Below are 14,553 nucleotides of genomic sequence, written 5' to 3'. Positions count from 1 at the left end.
GTGACTTTGTGAATAGAAAAAAAGAAGCACTTAAAGGACATAAATGCACAAAGCATGAAAACACAGAGATAACACTTTTACACCTTCCATCAAACATTTATCAATCTACTTAAGTAATCTACTCAAGTTTCTACATTAATTTAGTGCCCTGCTCCTCTATTCCCATCTATCAGCAGCAAGACCAAAAACCAACACTGTTTTATATGTGCTTCATTTACTGAAGCCAAGGCATTAGTATCAATCATAACTTGACCTTATATTGCATGTTCTACTACTTAGCTATACATTACAACAATGACTGATTTGGTTGCATTATGTTTTATATGATGTATTATGCGTAACTTAAGTCTGCCTGCACTACAGAAGGATTGAAAGCCAGGCCCTGAACTGTCATAAGATAACAAGAAATTGTCCATTCAACATATAGCAGAAAATTCAGCAACATTTTCATAGTGCAAAAAACTCTCCTAAAAATCCATCCATGGAGAGTTCTCTGTAATGATTTATTGAACATCTCCCACATTTAAAGTGCTTTGCTAAACATACTAAATGCAGGTACATGTTAGTAGTCACTGAATAAATCTGTGTCCCTTTGCTGAGTCTTTCTAGCTGCTTGGATGCATTTTTCTCTTGAACTCTGGGAAGTTTTCCATTAGATTTTGAAGTACTGTTGTTCAGTTCCTAGGTAAAAGAGGTTTGACTGTTTGGTCTGAACCAGCAAAGCTAAGAATAGCTTTAACTTTTCAAGTAACTGCCACTTAAGTAAATGGCAGTATTTCTTTTGAAGTGCTGCAAAACTTGTTCCCATGAGATGGTATTTAGTCTGATTTCAGTATAGCAAAACACTTCATCATTTTTTAATAGTCTTATTAACTTCAGTGGGATTACTCACACACCTTAATTTATATATGCCCTTAAATTCTTTACTGAGCTGGGTTATATAAAGTGTTCTAAACAAAAAAGCTTACTCATGCTTTTCATTTTCCAAAATATATGTTAGGAACTGTAGTCTTTCACTACTATATCTGAAGCACCATTTAAAAGCTACCATTTGCCGGATTCTATCATGGGTCAAACAAATCTTTTTCACATACATGCCTCCTTCTGTATTTTCTGACAGGTCACATAGTTTGAGGTCCTTCTGACTTCATTTGTTGTTACTGTGATTCTGTGATACAGCGATCTATTTCCTTTTTAAGAAAAGACATTCTTACTAGAAATGTCCATAAACTCTCTCTTGTTTTGCTGTTCTGTTTCTAGTAACAAAATCCATGCTGGAGTTCCCAAAGTTTTGACTGCTAGAGTTCTTTTCTACGCAACATTGAAGAAGAGGACATGAATAATAACATCAGCATTGCTTTTATATGTTTAAAACTAAGCTCAAATTTTGAAAAAGTGGAACACATTGTTTCTCTGATACCCTGAGTCCTTTTCTTCTGTGAAGAAAGCAATGACTGTTGTCCTTTTTAAGCAGTTTGCCATTGAACTTTTCTTCAGAAATTACTGTCTTGGAGAACAGACACAAGAGTGTCTTTCTATCATCTCAGGAAATTCTATCTCAAGTATTCACTTTAATCAGGAGAGAAGACAGTAGACTATAGGCAAATATATTGTCACATCACTGTGTCTATCATTCACTCTATTAGCTAAACATAAGCTGTTTCAGGCATAGTTATACATGGTAGATGCAGCCCTTTATTTGATTACACAGACATTAGCTGTATACTGTTAGAGTAGCTGACACTGTCATATCTCATTTGTAAGACAGATCCCTTAGATATTACCTTGATATAAACAGTAATATAATAATAACAACAGTATATGTACTTTCCATTAAAAACAAGGGGAATACCTTTTTGATGATACTCTAAACAATGACTCTCATCTCTTCTGTCTTACTGCTTTGTATATCTCTTTCTTACACAATATGCTTAATATTTGCCTTAGATGTCATTTAAAATACTTAAGCTTTAAGCTGTCAAATTGCTAGCAGTCTCTTGCCAGTTTGAGGGCTTTTCAGAAGGAAGATTAACTAGAGATCTTTCTTGTTGGAAGAAGTCAGCTCCTAAGAGCCAAGATGGACATGAGACTTAATTTTCTCTGTGACTGTGTACACTCCTCACGGTTATATTAGCGAGATAGCAAGGTCAACAAATTATTTGTCAGCAAGATTTTATCAGCCTTTATACTTCTTTCAGTATGGACTCTTTCTAGCTTATTGTAATTATCACAGTACTTTCTATGTGTTTTCCTACTGTGTTATGTTCTATATGGCCCCTACATCCAGACATATGATGACAAGAGAACTTTAAAATACTTCTTCCAAAACCTTATTTAACAAACATAGGTCCTAGAAAAAGCTCCTGTCATACCTATGAACACTCATCTCCAAAGCTGTAATTTAAGAACACAGCCAAAGGATAATGAGTCATTTGTATTTTTCCTCTATCTCAGGCTGTTATTTTAATTCTTTCACACCTTGTATTCTTTAGCTTTTTTTCTTTTTTTTTTCTTTACTGTCATTCTGGTGATTGCTTTAGCTGTCATAGAAGCATTTTATTCCATAGTTACTTTCTGCTTTTATGACACACTGATTAATAAAGTCACTTTAAAGTTCTTTTGTCCTCTTTAAAGTAATGCAAAAGGGGATTGCTTAGAATCTTTTTCTTATTAACAGACACAGTTGAGCAACATATACAGCAGCCTGCAGCAATTTTAAGTTGTACAGTATGATTGCAAAGGCTATAAACTACTTGAGAACCAGAATGCACACATAATGATTTCTGTCTGTCTATTTTTCTCTGTCCCATGTGACACTGTTCACAATTTTTTTTTCTTTCTTTTTTCAATATGAGAAAATGTTCAGCCAATGTGAGGTTGTCTAGCTCATATTTTATTTGGTTTGTACTATTTGGCTTTGGCATACACAGGTTGTATTTTATTTGGAAGTATTTTCATGGTGCTCTACTTCAGAGGACTCAAAAGTAAAAGGAGTATCAATTTTCTGTTGTACATAGGACAGTAGACTGACATTTCCTTTGCAATGTGGTATTGGAGCTGTCATTATAACATGTATAATTACATTTAGACAATGAATTGTTGAAGCACTCTTAGTTATCATGAGAATGGGATAGGTATTTTCTGGGACACACACACAAAAATTTACTTATATTTACTTAAATTGCCACCTTCTCTTTTGACCCTAATATGTGTGAAAAACACCCATAATTATTTGGGAATCACGAAAAAAATTGCTACGTTTGGGCATGTATTTCTTCACTTGTTTGTGTGTTTATGTATGGATTTTTATGCTGGCCTGACTTTTTGATCAACACATCCTCAGTTCCAGCTGGAATGCATGGGAGAGATTGAAGAGTTCTTGTTTAAAAGACCATTTGTACATTTCATCAAGTTAAATGTTGTTGCCTCAGGACTCTTGCACTCCAGCCATAATTTCATGGAAAGACTGAACAGATACATAGTATAAGAAGTCATCCATGGCATGAAGTAAAACAGAAGTGGTATCATAACCAAAAATGCAAAGGAAGTATGAATATATATATGTCAAGATGTGCAACTGCGTAAATCCTTATGTCTCCACTCATTTCAGCAATACTATGCCAATTTACAACAGAAGACTATTTCCAACTCATGGGAAAAAAGGTGTAGTATTTTACATATTTCTGTATTTCTATATGTCAGATAGGAAGTTTCCTAGTGTTTCTTCAAGGATAATATAGTTCATCACCTTTCTAATTAAAAAAAAAAAAAAGAAGAAACCTTTTAAGAAATACTAGGCAAAGTTTTGAAACTTCTACTTGGAAAAAAATCACTACAAAACCAGTCCTTTAACACATCATGTTATAAAGCACTACACTTAGATGTAGTACTTAAAAATATTCTGACACTGCTTGTAAAATCATATATAGGACTGGGAATTGAAGTTCTTTCTGTTATTACATTTCCCGTCTGCCTTTTTTATGCCTTTTTTTTTTTTTCCAGAGTCAAAGCTTCTTAAAGCCTCTGCTTCAAATGAAAGAAAATCTGGTCCCAGATGACACTAATTGGGAACAGGTTAGCAGAGAGATTTAAACAGAGATGCCTGAAGTTACAATTCATCATGTGGGATCTGACAGCAGCCTATTTCATGAGGCTCTTTAATTTAGTTTGTATGATAATAAGTTTTAACTAGTACCACACAAAAGATACATTTAAGCAGGAAAATTGCATCAACACTGGTTTTTCTAAATGCTATTAGTGTTTGCAATATATTATGTACCATGTAAACATCTCCCTACTATCCATAGGTTTGGCATAAGCACAGATTGAAAAAGAAATCCAGTAATCAGTGTTTTGTTTCTCTTATCAAGCAACCTGTTTCTTAACGTCTGACTTTAAAAAATACATTTAAACTGAATTAAATGTCTTTCAGCAGATCATTAGAGAAAATTTTGAAATTAATTTTCTATAATAAACAAGATATCTGGAAAAGGAAGCAGGAGAAGAGGGAATTGTGGTTAGTTACGATGCAGACTTGGTTTTGCTGCTGGAAACAGCAGGAATTTTGCCATTAATTTCAAGGGTGAAAGGATCAAGCTAATTATATTACAATTGCACTAAACAAATCGATACAAGTATTTACTGATCACAGGGTTAAAATAGGCTATACTTAATTTGAAATCTGGTCTTTAAAAAAATAAAAACATCTAATTACAATTAATCAAGACAGTTTTGTACATTTACATCCAAAGACCACTGAAGACAGTTAACAATTCTTAATACATTTCAGCCAGTTGAAGTTGCTGAGTATGCCTTAGTGTCTGCTAATTATTTAATTGAGTGAGATACTAGTACTTGTGCTCAATTAGAAACGTTGAGTTAGTATTTATACAGTCTTTTTCCTACAATACAATGTAACAATGTAATTGAACATATAAATTCTTACCCGCTCCAAATCCTGTGTCTTGTGTTAGTTATTAACAGTAGTGCCAATTGAAAGTAAGACAGAATAACAGTGGGGTTTTTCTTTCATTTTCTTTGCTTTATCTCAAAAGACTATATAAGCATCTGAGCAAGAGTTAGGTTAATTGAAGTCTATGGTAAAACTCTTCTCACTCCATAGGAAATAGGGTCCAAGCCAAGTTTTGTAGAATATTTTATGTTGAGGAGATGACTTTAGACATACTCCGTCCTCCAAATAAACTGAAAACCAGCAGACAGTTAGTATGTACACATATACTAATTGACCATATATTTATTATTCTCAGATGTAATTTATTAATGTGTAAATTGCTTTTATTCTTAATGTTATGATTTTTTGTGCATTTAAATACTACTGCTGAGATACATTGACTCTTAATTACAATTATTCTGATGTGCAGTACTAAAGAGTCTGACTTCCTGTTATGTTAGTCTTTGCTCTTGTTGATGTATTGTAATGCATTGTAATGCATCATGGGATCCAGGCAACCACTGAATATTGAGGAAGATGTATCCTTTTCCGAAGACTCAGCTCAGTAGAAGGGGAGATGGAATTTAAAATTAAATTTCAACAAAAATGGATTTTTTCACTTAAAAGAAAATTGATGTAAATTTTTCTCTTAGTGCAACTGGCATCTGCAACTGAATTTCAAAAATGGAATCATCTTCCTGTTGGTTTTTAAAAATCCTGTAGATCTTTCTGTTCATGTCAGCCCTGGTTTCTTTAATGGGTTTGTAGAATCTCCAAACAGAGGAATTCAGAAGGCTTAACAATGTTGGTGAAATGGAGAAAAGCAAATTGCTGTCTTCTTATAACAACTGTGCAAAACAGACAAGTAAAGCCACATGTAAGTTTACATCAATTTGTCTTACAAGATGTTTCAAAGTCTCTAAGGAAATGTCCACAGTACCCTTTCAAGCTCAGAATGTCTTACTTAAACATTTAGTGAGGAAACAAAATGGTATCTACCTTTAACAACAGCAAGAGGGTCAACTTTGGCTTGTTTTACAAAGGGATAGGAGCAATTCACTGTAGTACTTGCTCCACTGCACTGGAATTTGGGGCCTTCCTTTCCAGCTCTGTGACTTCATCAAGTCTGCAAGGGTCAAACAGGTCACCACTTGAGGCACCAACAGAAGTAAAACATGATTTTACAATAGACCTTGCAGAGGTCAGAATGGAAAATGTTAGTTGGAGTCAAAAGGTGTAAATGCTGTTTCTGGTTTTATGATGTCCATAGTGTGCTCCAAGCAGATGAGTTCTACATTAAATTAATTATCAAAATTACATACAAATACTAAGATTATTATGAAAATGAAAATGAACATTATAGCATTTTTACAGTACTCTCTATGTTCTGCAAGTACTAAGTGAAGAAGAGATTGTAACGACTAAAATTTTCATTCCTCCTAAACTAGCCAGTTGCAAACACTTTAGAATCTGAATTTCAAACAGATTTGCCTATAAGAGGCCTTCTGATATACTAAGGGCATTTTTTTTTACAAGAAAGATAATATAGTGAAGCATATTTGGCAATTTGCCTGAATTCAAACACACATCATCTGTTGGCAAGATAGGAATTGTTTGGTTATGTTAAAAGAGACATATATTACTTTGAGAGACAAAGTTTCTATACAGCAAGGAATTTAAACAAGAGGATAACTTTTAAGTACCCAAAGAATGCTCTTAATCATCTTCCCAAATCAGAGCCCAATACACAGAAACTGATGCATTTGGTCTTATGATTTGATGTGCTAAAATACCAAAAAATCTAAATGCCATTGAGCAACCTGGCTAATAGCTTTTTTATTAGAACTAGAAGAGGAGGAAAAATGTTAATAAAATCTACACTGTATGTATTTTTAGATTTGAGTCTTAGATGCACTGATGTTGATAGCAAAATTCTCTGTGAGTTTTCCCTCCTTAATTCAAAACTTAAATAATACTCTTATTCCAATTAAAAAATGTTGAAGTTTTGCACTTAGTGCAGACCAAGAAACAGGCTGTTGTTTACTACCTGATATCATTCTATAGTGCATTAATCTGATGTTAAGAACTAGAGTGATATGTTAACCTTACAGATTATGATTATTGAAGGTTAATATACATTGCAAGCAAAAAATAATACAAACAAAAGCCTTAATGTAACAAGAACTATCCTAATTCTGTCAGAAGGATTGTACTGGATTGCTGGATACACTAAATATGTAGTTCTATATTTAAAAATATATTATCAGTAGGAATCTTTGGGTGGAATTCAGAGTCCTAATGTGCTAACTAGAAGACTTCTGTGAACTGAGTAGGCATATTAATTATGGGAAATGTGATCGCATCTTGACAGTGTATTTTCACAGCAAATCACTGAAAATGCAGTGATTTCCCTATTTATCCCTTCATTAGTAGTTTTATGCTAATATAAAAATATTATTTTGAAAATTCTAAATGTGCATAAATCTCATGAAGTTGAACAAAAAAGAGAAATAATTAATTGCTGTTAATAGCATTAAGCTGAAGTAAATAATGTATAATATACTCTTCTTAAATCCCTGGAATTCATTAAAGAAAAGTTATACATTGTAACTGTGGTGGACTGAATGTTAATCTAATGCGTATGCTTTAGGATTGTTCATTCATACACAAATTCTTATATGAAATATTTGAAAGCATTAATGTAATATTGGACAGCAATATTCTTTTATATCTTAAACTGTTCTGTTTGAAGTTTTAAGAAATATATACATTAAGGAACCACAAAATTTTCTATTCAGTCTTGGCTGGAATAAAAAACCCCTATTTGATTCTTTAGGAAAAGATATTCGAAAAGGTTACAAATTCTGGAGTGTTATAGGAGCCTCAGTGAATCAGCAAATGCGGAGAGCACTATTCTGCCTGAACGAAGAACAGAATTTATTTATGTAACAGTTGTGTTTCCTGGAAAATCACAATTAACATCAGCTTGGTTTGGAACTCTTTGGGTTTTTTTTCTCTTTTTAGGCTTTGAGGATGAGAATTTAAAACAAAAAGGTGAGTTTCTGCTCACCTTATATTGGAAGTACATATGGCAGCTTAATAATCTTTAAAGAATATGGGAAGAGATGAATCCTTAACTAAAGTACAAAAGGCAAAATAATTTTAACTGGAATCATTACTTGCCAGTATTGCCTGTATGTTATTTTATGCCCAAGTTTTCAAGGATAACAAATACAATAAGAAATCTAAACCTGACCGCAATACAGTCAGGTTTGGATGCCAAGCTAGCTTAATGTTTTATGAAAATATCAGCTTTAAATTCTTACTTAGATATCTGAATACTCTAATAACAAGGAACACCACATGTCTAAAAATCTCTAACTGGGTGAGTTTGGTCTTCATTGTTTTTTTAAAAAGAAACACGTTATTTGCACATCTTATATTCCTAGCATGAGTGCTCAGCATCTGCAGCTGAGCAAAAGAAATGAGGTTCATATAAGATCAGAACTGCATCTATGGATTCAAACTAGGGGTCTATTTATCCTAGTATTCTTTTTTTTTTTCCTAACAGTAGCCATAAATGGATGCTCAGCAATGAGCAACAGAGAAAAAGCAGACTTCACTTTCCCATCAGCAGTCCCTCAGTTTCCAATTATGTTCAGGTCATGCAATTTCCTGAGATTAATGGAGTATTTCTGTTTAGTAATTTTCAGTGGATTTCTTCTCTAAGTGCTTGTCCACTGCCCCCTAAAATACACACAAATATCCGCATCTACAATGCCTTTTGGCAAGCAGTTCCATGGGTTTACTACCCTTTGCATAAGTAACTACCATATTATACTTGTTTTGAAGTAGGCTTAGCCAGCTTCATTTGATGCTCCTTAGTTCTTGTATGAGAAGAGACAGCGAAAAGATGATCCACATCACCTGTCCCCATGAAAGCCAGGATTCTGTGGATCTGTCATCAGCCCTCTAAATCACCCTTTTCCATGTTAAAAATGCCTAGCCTGCTATCCATCCCTTCTATAGAAATTCCATATCTTCATTATATTTTTTTTTCTTTTCTGAACATTTTCAAGTTTTAATATACTCTCTTCTGAGATCAAGGGATCAGAACTTGCACAGTGTTCAAAACATGGTTGAACTATAGATGTACATGGTGGCATAATGTTGTGGCATAATTGTGTTCTCTGTTTTGTTTTCAAGCTTGAATATGCCTTAACAGTTGATTTGGGGTTTTGACTCTCATTGAGCAATGAATCAATGTTTTATGCAACATTTTGTTTCTATGTTTAAAGATCATGACCTCAGAATCTTGCACTTGAGTGGTAACAGCTGGTTCAATTTTACATATAACTAGAGTTGTTTTTACCATGTGTATCCCCTCACATCTACCTACACTGAATTTCAACTGCCATTTTATTGCCCAGTCATACAGTTGCATAAGTTGTTCACAGTCTTCTCTTCTCCTTTCTACTCTGAATAACCTAGTATCTTCCACAAACACTTAGTCTCAACATTCACCTCTGTTTCCAGATTATTTATGAACAGAGTAGATCCTAGCACAGACACTGCTGAACTTTGGAAATGATCAGTCCATTCATCCTAAAATGGACTTTTTACAGTCATCCTTAGTTGATATTTTAATCAACTGTTTAGGTATTCAAGGACCTTCTTTTATGTTCTGTGGGTGATACATTTTATTAAAAGCTCTCAGTGAGAAACTTTGTTAAATGTTAAATTACGTATCTACACAGACTTTATTGCCTGGAACAGTATTGTGCACAAACGTGTTGACCACTTGAAAGATAACCCAGAGGTCTGTAAGGCAGAGCTTTCCTTTACAGGAGTCATATTGAGCCTCTTATGTAGATTATATTTACAAAGGTTTCCACTTGTTTTAATATTTATTATGAAATCATAACAGAATTCTGCATGGAACAGTGATTGCACATTATAAACACTAACAAAGTAGTTTCTCCAGACACAAAATGTTTTTACAAATACGGAGGCAATAAGGCAAAGAAAGAAGGGCAGTGACTTAAAGGGAGTCAGATGATGCATCCTTGCATCCTCAGTTCCAGTGGCCCAAGGTATAATGGATGGGGTAATACCTTATCGTCCTACTAGATTGATGGGCAAATAATTATGGCTCAGAAGATCAGAAATTTCATCTTTCTGTCTTGGCACTTCTGAGGAATACAAACTCAACAGGCTGCACTAGCTATAAATTTGCACTGTCACATCCTAACAGTAGCCAAGCTCAGCAGGTAGCTCACCAAAGCTATCTTTATTCTCCTCATTTATGTTCAAGCTGCCTGATCTGGAAGGACAGCAAATGAGTATGTTACATCTTTTATTTTTGCATGTCAGATGCCTTGTAAGCCAAAATCACAGGTTTTACCAAAAATGTAGAGTCAGGTGATTCATTCTTTTTAAATTAATGAATGAGAAGTGAAATAAATAATTAATTGTGAAAACCTAGTAACCTGAAAAGCTGAATGTTTCTGAGAAGCAAACTCGTATATCTGAACTCATGTAATTTGTACTGCTTCCAGCCAGATAAAAGGTTACTTAAAATACCTAGGAAAATCTTCAAATAAAAATACAGCATTCAACTGTGGATATTTTCCTTCCCTATGATAGAATTTGCTGTATAAGTAACTGCATTAACTAAAGTTACTTTTTTAAAGTGATGCCAACGGCCATTGTTCCACAGCCAGCTGCATTACCCTCTATCTTCTATATATGCACACTGACTCACAATTCCTAGAAAGCTCAATCTGAATAGAAACATTTTCTCTTTCTACTCCCTAGAGGATAACTAATCTCCTAGGCCCATCCATGAAAACATCATACGGTACAAAATCAAAGATGAATGAAAATATTGCCTGGATTATGGCATTCCCAATGTAGTGGATATTTAGGGTGTCTGCATTTGTAAATATCTTTATTACGCCCTTTAATTCTCTCTGAATTCAATATGAATTATCTAAATATATTTTAAACTCCCCTATGTAGGACAAAAGGAGAAACAGAATTCTTTTTAGAAGTCATAAAAATATCACATGTGGTGAAACACTCCTTATTAAAACTTGGGACAGAAAACTATGGGAAGAAGTGAACACACAAATGGAGGACAGGCTAATAGAAAAATGGCAGTGCTAACATAAATTAGTTGTCTTGTTTGTCATAGTAGTTGAGCTGCTTAGCACCCTCTTAGTGAGTATTTTCAGGTTTTTTTTTTTATTTTATCAATAATGTCAGTCATCAAAGTAACTGTAAAGTAAATTCAAGAGGTGTAGGACAAACAGTGCTTGTAGAGCAGCCACATAGTGTCCTGAGTGTGGACAGCAGCTTTACTTATGTAGAATAATTTATTTCAGTTTCTCCTATTTTAATGAAGACTAGTTTTTTACAGATCTTTTGCAGAAAAATGAACTGATGGAAGACACAAGGAGTAAAGAATGTGAGTTTCTGAAGATGTGTTGTTCATGTCTGATGGTAATAGCCAGAGTCTAGGCAGCACTGAAGTGTGAAAACCATATGGTATTCTTCACAAACACTCTGAAAATTCTGCTATGAAAACTCCTTTAGACAGAAAGGAACATGTTACAATTACAGCATTTTTACTGTAAGCTTCATCAGCATGGATGGAAGAGGTGGCTATGATTGCAGCAAGATGAAAACTAGAATATTTTGGAGGCAGTTGCTGGGTCTTTGTCAATAAAATTTGTGAACATGAGTGAAAAACTTTTTGGCCTTTAATAACAACAATAATAATATTAGCTGTAATTAAATACTAATACATAGACAAAAAAGGGTGGGTTTGCTGTTTTTTTAACTTCTAATTCACTGTAATAATTTGAGACTGGACTGAGATGTAGGTTTGATTTAATTGTTGGGCATCTCAACCAAAAATCATCTTTAGCATAAATATAATTTTTTTGTCTAAAATAGTAGCAAAACCCAACATCCATTGAACTGCATTCAAACAATTCAGACAGCCAGGCCAATGTCTATTCCCCACCCAGTCTACTGTAGAGCAAGTAGATGTTCAGTACCTCGTAACCTTTTTATACCTAGATTTAAGAACTGGGTGATAGAAAGGAAATCCTTTGATTTAACAGCCCTGTGAGCACAAAGCGTAAGCTACAATTCTGTACCTGCAGTTACGCTTTTAGCAAAACTGATATGTTAGGAATACTTAGCTGTCCCTGATAAGGGATACTTGTCTCCAATTCAATTTATATGCCTCTTCAGTGAGATTCAAAAATTTTCCAAAAGAGAAGAACCATCTCTAGAAAAGCTTTCTTAAAATTGAAGAATCCCATTAAAAATCCAAACACTATAACTGAAGAGATGAGTACTGCACCTCTGCATCAGATAAAGACTATTCTCTACACAGTGGAAAATCCATAGGTAAATGATTACAAATTGCCTTACCAATGAATGGCAAATACTTTTCACTGTGAACTACTGCTTTTCTTGTGTACACTTAGATTGTGTTACATACTAGGGAGCTAATGTAAGGGGACAATATATCGGACTGACCTATTCAGCACACTGGCAAACTAAGCACATTAAAATTTCCCACCTGCAGCTGATTCTTGCTCTGTTACTCCAACTGCATTACTGCAATTTCCTTTTACATATAAGTCTCCTGTGTGAGAGTCTAGTTGAGTTGATATAATCTTTGTAGATAAAAAGTCTTCTAGGGTGAACATTAAAGGCTAAAAAAAAGGGAGACAAAAAGCAGGTTAGATTGTCTAAAATACTTTTAAAAAACTAAACTAAATCACTTTTTCATTTTCCTACTGTGTTGACAATGCTGTCTCTTGAACATTATTTTTACAGCCTGGGCCAAATTCAGTAGAAACATAAATGCATGAAAGATTATTAACTTCCATTCAGGCTGCTGAGAATAGGTACTTGGATAGAGAATGATCTTATCTGATCTCAGGTCACTATTTAATTAGATACCAGAAATTATTACGTGAGAGGTTGCAGGTGAGAGAAACAACGTACAAATTTCTCAGCCTTGGATAACGCTGAATGAGCAGCTAGAACTTTTTTGACTCCAAATTTGACACAAATATGTATGAAGCAAGTGATTAGTTTTTATTTCACACAGTTTTACAAAAAATATTAGTAATAAATCAGTAATTGGCTTAGTAAAAGCTGCAAAATGATCATATGCAATTGCCTCAGAGATTCTCAGAAAGCAGAAGATACAATCTATAGATTGCTTAATTCCAGTTTTATAAGAGGAAGATTGCGTTACAGATGATACAGAGATTTTTTATCATGCTGCAGGAAAGTTTCTTAATTCCTGTTCCCTAGGAGTTGTAAATACACATTTTTGTAAATAGAAGGCCTATTATAACAACTTAAAACAAGCAGCTAGACCTTGGATTTTGTTATTAACTAAGAAAAAAATCTGTCATTTAAAAAGATGAAAGAAAGCTGGAAATTTGGTTTTTTCCCCACAATTTTAAATGGAAAATTGTATGGCAGCTACACAACTCCATGGCTTCCTCAAATTTTAAGTGATATGTTTTCCATAATCTTGGCAAGGCAGGAATTCACTGAGTCATAGATTTGCTCTTCATATTACAAAATCACCTGAAATATTCTACCTCAACTGGGAAAGAGTAATGTCTCACAGCAGTGGAGGACAAAGAAGCACCTGCCCTGTCTCCCAAACAATGGTACCTTTCATTCTCTGTGTCATAGGACTGTTTCAGTTGCATTCTGTTGTTACCACTAATGCAGTTTGAAGTGCTTTTTCCTGTTTAAATGATAGAAAAATATTGGTTCTGCTTATCTGCAGTGACCAAGAAAGTATCATTTCAGAGTGTTTGGAAAAAGCACACTTCATATGTATATCAGTGCATTCATATTAAGGTAGAATGATTAAATCTGTCCACAAAACCACTACTGAATAAATTTGGAAAACACTACTGAATAAGTTTTGGAACCTTAAATTCTTCCCAGAAGGGATTAGGACTTCCTGGTTTTGCATGATAAACCAACCTATGGAAACTAGCAATGTATTTTTCTTGTATATTGCTTCAGAAATGGCTTAATCTGCTTTACTTGCCTTTACAATTATATAATTATCAAAATGACCTGGAGGTTGTATTTTACACAATGGTTTGGTATATAGCTGACATAGAGATACTATTTTTTTTCCCACCTAATATCACAGTGATATTGAGATGAAAAGATGCTTAGATACTTACATAAACACTTTAAATGAAAAAAAAAAAACAAACTACTTTGTATAGCTGTCGTTTATTTTCTTTTCTCCTCCAAACTTCCACTTCCTTTCTTGTTTTCTTCTCATCATTTTCTTGGGCACTAGGTAAATATTAAGACAAGTCCAGCTAAAATATCAATACTAACACTTGGTTCTTTTTCTCTATCATAATTTCAAGCAGAAGTTTAAAATGATACAAACTTCAGTTAAGTGTTTTCTGTAATTGAGTGTATTGGGGATTAATACAGTTGCAGACTTTGCTTCAAATAGTTATTTAATCCTATTCTGTCACCTATATTCAGACTTAAGTGAGCTGTTCACTGAAAAACTTACCATTCAG

This window comes from Colius striatus, chromosome 1, assembly GCF_028858725.1.
Source record: "Colius striatus isolate bColStr4 chromosome 1, bColStr4.1.hap1, whole genome shotgun sequence".
Classification (NCBI taxonomy): domain Eukaryota; kingdom Metazoa; phylum Chordata; class Aves; order Coliiformes; family Coliidae; genus Colius; species Colius striatus.
This window is presented reverse-complemented; position numbering follows the sequence as displayed.